The sequence below is a fragment of the Chroicocephalus ridibundus genome, chromosome 6, assembly GCF_963924245.1.
Source record: "Chroicocephalus ridibundus chromosome 6, bChrRid1.1, whole genome shotgun sequence".
NCBI classification, from domain to species: Eukaryota; Metazoa; Chordata; class Aves; order Charadriiformes; family Laridae; genus Chroicocephalus; species Chroicocephalus ridibundus.
In genome coordinates, this window is record NC_086289.1 from 1,702,501 (window position 1) to 1,712,500 (window position 10,000).

Below are 10,000 nucleotides of genomic sequence, written 5' to 3' on the forward strand. Positions count from 1 at the left end.
ACTGCAGGGATTCAGGGAGAGTTCTCGCTGCTTATTGGGTAGATAATGCAGATTGCAGATGATGTGCAGATGATGTGCATTTTGATGAATATTTTCCCACTAGACTGCAACTGTTTCGATCTATTAATTTAGATCTTATGGGAAAAGTGTGTTCCTGGGTAGTTTTAAGCTAGGACTTTTTAAACAGTTAACGCGCTGAGGATATGTTTTTCTGTCTGCCTGAGATCTATCGCTGAAATGAACTTTTAAGTGAAGGTAGCATCTGAGATGCTTATCTTCCATCTGTCCCCAAAGAAATCACAACCTGAGCAGAACCAAGTGCTCGCATTCGCACCTGGGGGCCTCGCTCCTGGCTGGCGGGGGAGAGAATATTTAGATTTTCTCGCTGTTTCTGGTTGGGTTGCTAGCAGAGTTACCAAACGGGATGGTGGTGCTTTTGGTGCTAAGGACGTATCTCGAAAGCGGGCGTTGTTTCATTGTCTGCTGCAAAGGTGGTCACCACAGGTGGGGTTACAGCCTTCGAAACGCTGGTGTGAACACAGCCCGTGCAAGGCTTCAGCGGGGCGTCCTGACGAGAGTGACTGTTGAGCTAAGATAAGCGTTCAGCGAAATAAAAAATGAATGAATTAGAAGCCGTAGACCAAGTTCCAGATACTTTAGCTGCGGTGAGCTGGTGCAGTTCCATTACACACAGGGAAGCGCCGCAGATTCGAACCAGATGACGGTCTGGCTCTCGGTGCACAGCCCTGGAATTTGGAATTGCTTTACAGTCATGTCTTAAACTGATTTCTTAGGTGCGCATTTTGCAAATTTGGCAAATTTTGCTGTTTCGAACTCCTTTCTAATGTGTAAACGCAAATATGTATGAAACTGTAAGGAAAAGCCATTTGTTTCTTCTTTCCTGGGGTCGTCTTTTGTCTTCATTGCTAAGGAAAGATGTTCAAGAGAATCGTGAGAATGTCAGGAGTTTCTCCCGCTGGAATTAAATTGTAGTACAGTTGCATTGCTAACAACACTTTAACGGGAAATATATATTTAAAACCCCTTTTGAGGGAGGCAAAAGCCAATACCCCAGCAATAGGAAAATAAAAAGATAAAGGCAGCGCCTTCCTGACGGAGAAACTTCTGCCTGCTTCGCTTTATCCTGAAGTGATAGGGTGACCGAGATAGTCTTTGGAAATTAGAGCTGCCGTTGTGAGCGAAGCCAAGCCTCACTGTATTTCAGAAAATGAAAATGATGTAGCCCTGGAGGAGGGAGGGGCTGAATCCCCAGGGCATCTGTTTCCCATCAGTGTCCCACCATGCTTGCAGTCTGGCTTGGCACTCTAACATTTAACCTTCCCGGCAGGAGGTAGACCATAGGGCAACAAGGCTGCAGAATAATGAAACAAGAGTGTAGTGTGGTGTACAAAGCCTTTGTGAGCGGAGAAGTTGAGACATTAAATGATCAGGGTGCGGAGATATGAAAGTTCCAGATTTTTCTGAAAAGCCCCCATTAGTCTCACGCAGAAGGAAGAGCGCGCCGGCTCTCAGCAGGCAAAGGCAAGGCCTTTCCCCATCCATCCCTGCCTTTTTGCCCGCTGCTTTCAACTATTATAAAGATACAATTACCTTGGGAGATTGTGGCAGTTCAGTTGATTAGCACGGTGAATTAAAAGAATGAGTCACAAATGACATGTCCAGCTCTTCTCTACTAGTCCTTTGTATTCCCAGTGTACCTCACCCCTGTTGTAAGAAGGTCAAAAATTAGAGAGAGATAACAATTTTCAAGCAGCTAGCACTTAGGAGCAGAATTAACAATCATTCTGTATGTAATTGCCAGTTAATAGTAAATTGCCTTCTAGACTGTAAAATGCAATATAAACTGGTGGGCACCTAAAATTAAATTAATGAGGTATTTGCTGCATTTAAAAGTGAATAGTGCAAATTAATAACTGGGTACAATACTTGTTTTAATATATATCGAACGCTGCATCGTTTACTTGTTTAATAATCATTTTAAAAGCGCTACCTGAAAAATTCTCTGTCTCTCAGAGAAAATCGAGTGGTTTGTGCAGGTTGTAGCCATAATTTTGCTGCTAGAGTCTTCCGGGTTTCTAAATTAAATATCAGAGATTATTTTTTAATTAGAATATAAGCACTGCAGTGTTATTTGATTATGGCAAATTGTGATTTGTATGCTTCTAAATGAAATTATGTTACAGATAAAATTGCACCTTTACACACATATTTTAAGCTCTGTAGCTTCTGTTGGTTTACTTTAAGATGAGCGGCAGTGCTGTATTTACAATGTATTTGTGCCACCGCGTTACTGTTTTCTCTAAGTGTGTATTCTGCATAATGATTTCCTAGCGAATAAAGGACGTCTAGTCCGACCCAGAGTATATTAAAATAGTTTCAAAGAATGCTGCTTGGCGCTTGGAACTTGTCGTGCTGCCTGCTTTCACCCTGATGTGTCTGTTGCACACCCGTGTTTTGAAAACTTCTTTTGCTCGGTTGAAGAAATGACCCAAATTGTCGGGAGGCAGCAGGTCGTTCCCAGTAGAGCGTGCCCGGTTGCGGTAGAGGGTGTTGGCATTCGATTGCAAACGTGTCCAGAGCAGCCGTGGAGAAAGCGTGAATGTTGAATACATGGAACCGTTCCCAGGCCTGCAATGCATTTGCTAGATGCGAACATAAAAATGATTATTTTTGCACAAAGACTTGCATTCAATTTTAAGCTTATGAAACCATTACTCAACCAGTAATGGCTCACAGTTTGCGTTCCTTCTGAGAGAGTATTTCTGCTGGAGAAGCGCGGCCGGGCCGGGGGGCTGGCACGGCCCCAAGGGGGGGAAGCCCTCTTTACTCACTGCCTGCTCCAGATTTTTCGCTTTGGCTGGGCTTCGCCTCGGCACGGAGACCTCCGCCTTGGCCGGGTTCCCCGGGTTAACCCCCACCCCGCTTCCCCCTCTGAAAGATCTCCTGTTCCTCAAGTATTTTCGAGATCTTTTGTGTGCATTCAAATGCGATTCTGTCAATGGCGCTGTTACACTGTTTAGAGTCAATAGCTCCCTTCCATCACAGCCAACACAAACTAGCTGTCTCATAGGTCAGTGCTCTTTAAACAAATTACTTGTATCCACAGAGCAAATGATTGTTAATTGCCTCCCACAAATCATACTATTTTTACTATGCTAAACTACATGCTAATGCCTTAGTTAAATTTAAATCACCTGATTATTTCTTGCACATATTCAATTATTGTTCTTAAGTATGAAATCTGGTGACTTTGCAAACCCAATGCTAAAAATATATACAGTGGATACAGGACTTTATTGGAAATCCTTTAAAAAAAAAAGTACAGTTACTTTCATTTTAATGAAATCCTCAGCATTTCTAATTCATATATATTGCGTTTCCTTTTTTTTTTTTTTTGAAGTGCTGTTGTCCTGAAGCAACTTACAGTCACTGTTATTACAGTATTGGTTATTTATTGATCAGAGCTCGTGTTAGTATCGGTTGTTAGCAAGCTGAAAAAAATCAAGATAGAACAAATATTCTTGCCCTTTCTTCAAGATGGGTATTTCTAAGTCAGTCAAAGTTGGCATTAAAGAGTCAAAACCAGAAAGCATCTCTGTTACTTTGTTTAACTGCTTTGTTGCACTAGAGTAAAATATATTTTTCTTAAAACGGTAAAGTCGAAGAGAAGGAGATCCCAGTTAACTCTCTTTTCTTATAAAGCAGGTTTTTCAGAATGACATACATTTTTAATTAATAGGGCGATGCTAAACATACAGAGAAGATTTAGTAGCATCAAGTCAATAGCATGTTGGATAATGTATATTATATAATAGCTCTTTTTTAAACAGTAGCAATTCCAGGTTTATCAGGGTCATTGTTGTCCCCTTTCTTTTCTGTCTCAAAGGAGGCCAGAAGAATGAGACATACCATTTGTGCTATTGCACAAGTAGACTATTTGTCCTAATCAGTGACACCCATTTACTAGAATTGCTTAAAATGAACTATACCTCATACAGAAATCGCACATTTAGAGTGTTCCATTCATCATCTGAAAATTGAGGGCCAGTAAACTTTTCTGTTCCTCCAGCGGGATCATAGACATGCATCAAAATGTTAAAAAATGATTGGTGAGAGAGAACTGTCACCCATTTATCAAGGAAAAGGAACATTATTTGCTAATTTCCCAACCAAGGCAGTGACAGGGTGCTTCGTCTTTAGACCCATGGTGACCAACATGGCCTTTTTGTTATTAGTACAAGTCAAGCGCTTTTTGGCTGTTGCTAACAAGACACATTTGTCTATCATCAGAGAGTGCTTTATTTTTTTCCAAGTAGCTGTGACCAAAGTCTGCTCCCAGTGCCATGAGTGGCTGCACCTCGCCAGGTCGTGGTAGCACTGAGTCACAGCAGAGCTGATAAATCACAAAGTTTCCGTGTCAAGGTGAAGGTATTGACTCTGCTGTACCCAAACTGACAAAATGTAGCGCTGAAGCGATGGCAATTCATCTTAAAAAAAAAAAAAGGACAAAAGGGTCATCTTGGCTTCACGTGATAATCAGGAAAATTTGAGTGCTGAATAAGGCCTTTACCTTGTTTTCTCTGAGAAGGGGGAAAAAAATTGCTTTTCTCCTTTTTTCTGTATGCTGTATATGGTGAAATAGTAAAATCAGTTTCCTGGATATTAAACTGTCTAATTCTATTGTTATTTCTATAAATTTAGGTTTATTGCTATTTTTTTTATTACTGTAGGCTGATTGTAACACTCAGGCTAAAAACTTCCCAAAGTTTCAAATCAAAGAAAAAAGGTGGAAGGAGAGGAAATAAGATATTTCACTGAAAACCTACAGCTTGTTCTCATATTATGAAAGCAAGATAGCAAACAGAGAAATCTGGGTCGTGTTGGAAGATATCCAGCCGAATGTCTGGTTTTGGCTAGTTACTGCTCTACATGATACATGCCTACACCACTATTCCCCTTAAATTAATTTGTACCCTCATTGAAGTCTTATTGAGCTGAAAAGAGACATGTCCGCTGACTTCATGGCCTTTGCATTGAGCCTAACATAACGGGGAAATAAGGAAAATGCCCAGAAGCTCGGGGTTAATAAGAATAACAAGATTATTGTATTTTGGAACTTCTTATACTGCCGTGTATGACAGTGCTACTGCTATAATTAAAAAGCTTGCTGGTGTTTTCATGTCAAACCGTAGTTGCTGGAAAGTCTGCGTCTTATAGACCCATTTTTTTGGTGAAGTGATTTTCATGAAAGTTGGTTAAAAGACACTGGCATGGCCTTGAAACGTCAGGTACTTTTTTTTTTTTTTAATTAATTATCGCAAGTGTAATGAATAAAATTTGCTAAAGGAAAAAAATCAAACGGGGTTTCAAAAATATTTTGGATGCCCACTATTATTTATATTTAAAAATAATTTCTAAGACATTGTCCATTATGTAGCTTCTTAACAAAACCTAATGTTTCTAAGAATTTTTTTTAAACCCATTTTGTAAACATGTGGAATACAGGTGTTTCCACAAGAGTTGTTAGTCAATGTAGTTGTTATTCACAGGCTGATTATAAATTACCGTAGATGACTATTGATTTTTAAATACACAAACTTTTGTTGAAACCTTGCGAAGTTGGACGACGAGCAAAGCTCCGTGGTAGATTTGGTGTTCCCCATCGGGTGTTTGCTGGCGGTTGGGTGACGCTGGTGCCCGGCACGGGATGAGGGCTGGGGACAGGACCTGCTCCTGGTCGCGGATGGCTGGTGGCCGTGGCCATGCCAGCGGCGCGAGCTGGCGGCGGGATGCAGACGGCTACGCTAGCAGTCCACGATTCCTGAATTTATTTTTTTATCTTAGTCTTTCCGATGCTTGAAAATTGCAGTCTAGGACTGGATAATTTTATATTTTTAATTACACAGTTTCCAACATATACAAATATTAAGGGGGGAAAGGAAGGATTTTTTTTTTTAGCACAATCTTGAGAAGATCTCCTTGCAGACGGATGTGCAGTATGGCTCCTCACAAAACTTTAATCTGGTTTGATATCTGAATAAACACCTGCAGCATTTTCAGTTTTCTCTAAGCTAGATAATTTTAGTATACCAAAATATTTTTACTTTGTACTACATAAATATTTTTAAATTGTCATTGAAAACTAAACAAGTAATTTTACATGATTCTGAACAATTAGAATACTAATCACGTGGGCTTTCTTTCTATTTTTAAAGTTGCAGCATCTACTGTGCTTAAGCATTTAATAAAGCACTTAATAAAGCATTAATAAAAAAAATAATTTATAGACTCAGTTAGTTATTTGAGGTATTTTTTCCAATATCCACAGGTAATACAGAGATTTCCCAACTTTGAGTAAGGTACATTTTTGTTTAAAATTATTATACGACAGAGGAATATTGTTGTAAAAGCTATGTTAGGTGATATTAAGGATCTGATTATAAATCCTATTTGTCTAAATATTACATTAAAATATTACAGTATTATGTTCTTACGCTGGGTGATCGCTACCAGACAGAAAGGGAGAGGAGTTGTGCAGAATACCGGCTCTTACAGATGTTTGCCGAAGCATCATAGATTTCATATGGTTCTGAGGTGGATAAATACCTCTGAGGAGCTCAGCCAGCAAAGACAGGCAAATGATCAGATTTCCCACGTGCTGCGATCACGCATCATTTTCAGCAGAGGACCTGAAATTCCGGTATTTCAGAAGAGCCGTAGCCCTTGGTCGTGGCCCCTCCTGCCTGAGGAGCGAGATGCCTCCTCCAGGTTTCTATGGCAGCTGATGCTCATCAGCTCCATCAGCTCTTTGGGCAGGGGCGGATGCAGCTCCTTATAATCCAGATACGTGGCACAGGGCTGGTGCTCTCAGCCAGGAGGAATTTCTCTGCTTGCAGGCTCCGGCAGCAGAATTCCAGCAGAATTCTGTAAAGCTTGTGCGGGGGAGTGAGAGGAAGGAGATGGCTCCATGCAGGAGGAGGTATTTATTCAGCTCTGAGGCCTAGCAGAGGAATAAACTCCCAAATAATACCACAAATATAAAAACACATGCAAGCTCAGTTTATTTCAGTAAAATATATCTTAATTAGTAAAATACCTCAGAGTATTAGATAGTTGAAATGTAATGTTTTGCTGCTTTGATGTAATACTAAGTAATGAAACGCTTTACCAAATCAGCAACATGCCTTATTTTTTGGAGCGGAATATTTTGTCCTGTTAGTCGTATCATGCTGTTTTCATAAAATGCCATGTTTTATTATAGTTACATACGCATTAGACGGTGGTGCTTCCTTGGCATGACCGGAGCATTTACAATTAGGTATCACACAGGTTTCCTTCCCCTCTCGCTCTGCACTGACGCTGCCGAGCCCCTCCTTTGCAATACTCTGTGCTAACCGCTGATGAGACCCGGCTTCTTACTGGTGGGATCCTTAATTTCTCATGATCTGCTCGCTCTGTGCGTTGAAGTCATGGTAGATTTGCAGGTTATCGCGCATGGCAAACTGTTCGCAGATTGAAATGTGTGATGTGGTCTGCCCTGGTGATGCAGTTACCCAATACACCACCTGTACTGCAGGTGGGTTGAAGTGGTTTCCATTCACTACTTCATACCTTACCTCTTGAATACATTTTTCTAATCCGGTATCACTGACCCTAGATACCTGTAAAAGCATGAGAGTGATGTCTGGACAGTAGAGTAGGTTGAGTTGATGCCTCAGGATGTCAATGTCCAGGTGAGGTTCGCTCCTCCCCATAAATCCAGCCATAGTGTGGCTCTCCGGGGCCAGACACATGGTCCATCCATCTGGGCACCCATCCAGTGGCCTCGGGTGATGCTACAGGGAAGTATATAAAACCAGAAGGTGTGAGAGGTCCTGTCCCTTGTGTACCACCTGCACTGTGGCATTCTTCACTCGTTTTTAGTGGCATGGGGGGCACAGAGCTGGGGAGATGACAAGCACCAGTTGGGTAGGGGCAAGGGCGCACCAGAGTTGTGTGCTTCTCCCACAGCTGTGCCAAACCTCGTGTTAAAATTTTTGGCACCTCTCTTTGGGGTGAGTTGCTGGGTATGTAAGGGCCACTAAACCCAAACCACAGCTCCTCCTAATGTCCCCCCTCCCAGTGTTGCTGTGCTGGTTCCTACAGCTGCCTCATGGAGAGGACTCCTGAGCAAGCAGAGTCCTTGTCCTTGGGACACCTGTCAACATCATCCCTGCCGTCGGCTGAAGCCTTGCCTTGCCCCCTGCCATGTCGATGGAGGAGGTGGTCAGTGCGGGAAGGCTCAGCAGAAGTGCCCAGCCTCCCTCACCTTCCTGGTGCGCTGCACCACTGGGATGTGTGCCCCAGTTTGCTCAAACTGCCCCAGCCAACATAGAATCACAGAAAGGTTTGGGTGGGAAGGGACCTTAAAGGCCACCCAGTGGCACCCCCTGCCCTGGGCAGGGACACCTCCCACCAGCCCAGGTTGCTCCAAGCCCCGTCCAACCTGGCCTTGAACCCCTCCAGGGATGGGGCAGCCACAGCTGCTCTGGGCAACCTGGGCCAGGGGCTCACCGCCCTCACAGCAAACAATTTCTGCCTCACATCTCATCTCAATCTCCCCTCTTTCAGTTTGAAGCCATTCCCCCTCGTCCTATCATTACACTCCCTGATAAAGAGTCCCTCTCCACCTTTTTCACCTTTCTTTTTTTTCTTTTTCACATAATGGCTTTTTACTGGTGCTGCCATCTTTCTTCACAGAAACTTCTTTTTCTTTATCTTTTTATTTTTTTTCCCATTCCTTTCTCCCTTGCTTTCCTCATCTCTCCCTCTCACTTGTTCATTCATTCATTTAAAGTAAATCTGTAGCTATTATGATGGTAATGACTTTTTTGGCAAACATAAGAGCCTGAAACGCCGTTGTTCTCAGTGGAAGTGGAAATGCAGGCGTCCTTGCAGAATCCAGGGTCATGATGATATTAGCGCGTTACTTGTGACCGAGTGCCACCTACCAAAAGGTGTGCCAAGGAACCGAAACCCTCCGGTGGGACAGCCTGGCGAGGCCAGGTGGTCTCTGAGTGTTGGCTGAGGTTGGTGAGAGGATGGACTCGGGGGTGGGGTGGGGATGGAGTCCCCCGGCAGGGGCTTCTTGGAGGCCTCGTGGTACCCTTCCTGCAGTGAGGGTGCACCAGCCCTGCTGAGCCTCCGCACCCACCAGGGTGCTGGGTTGAAGATTAGGGACAAATTATTAGGCATAGAGCGTATTTACAACCTCAATTTACTACACTTTAGTGGAGGACACACATTCTTTGTTTCTTTGACAATTATCCGCCCCACATCCTCGCTTTCTTCCTTCCTCCCCTCATCCCTCTGCTCTTTCCTTCCTTCCTGGAGGAAGAAGGCAGCGGTTGTCTTGGTAGGTGACTGGGACTGGCCAGGAAGCTTTTTAAAATATCTCCCAGTCCACATTTTAGTACAAAATCCATTCTGCTGGAGATGTTCTGACCTACTCTACAAAAGACTCTGAAAGGGACAGACCGTTCTTGAACTGAGTAAATTGACATTTGTCTTCAAAGATGTAAAAGCTACAAATGAGCGTTCCTGTTTCGCGAATGTTCAGTGTGCTCTTTTAATATTGCTTTGCCAACTTCCGTGTGATTTTGCGTGCCCCGCCGGAGATCGCCCTCCCTGAGGCTGGGGCACGTGCTGGGGTCCTTGGCCGAGGGCTGGATGCGGGGGCTGCAGTTCCAGCAAGACTATAAAAGCCACAATCAAACGCATTCTTTGCGATATGTAAACAGAAGCATTTGAACGCAATCCAGTCGTTGTCAGCAAGGGGATTCTTTCGCGACAAGGCAGCAGGGCTGTTCCCTTCTCTATGGGCAGCGGCGCATCCCGGTGCCATTATTCCCTGCCAGCTTCTCCCGAATGGGAGGACCATCCCTCCGCCCGCAAACAGCATCGCAGGTGTCAACACTGCTGGTGTTTTTTTTTCCAATTA

The 10,000-nt window shown here is 43.3% G+C and overlaps 1 protein-coding gene across 12 annotated transcripts in view; it reads left to right on the plus strand.

Annotated features, from left to right (window-relative positions):
• EBF3 (EBF transcription factor 3) overlaps positions 1 to 10,000 on the plus strand; it is a 121,893-nt gene that overhangs the window by 88,707 nt on the left and 23,186 nt on the right. The gene's annotated exons all lie outside the window — the stretch shown is intronic.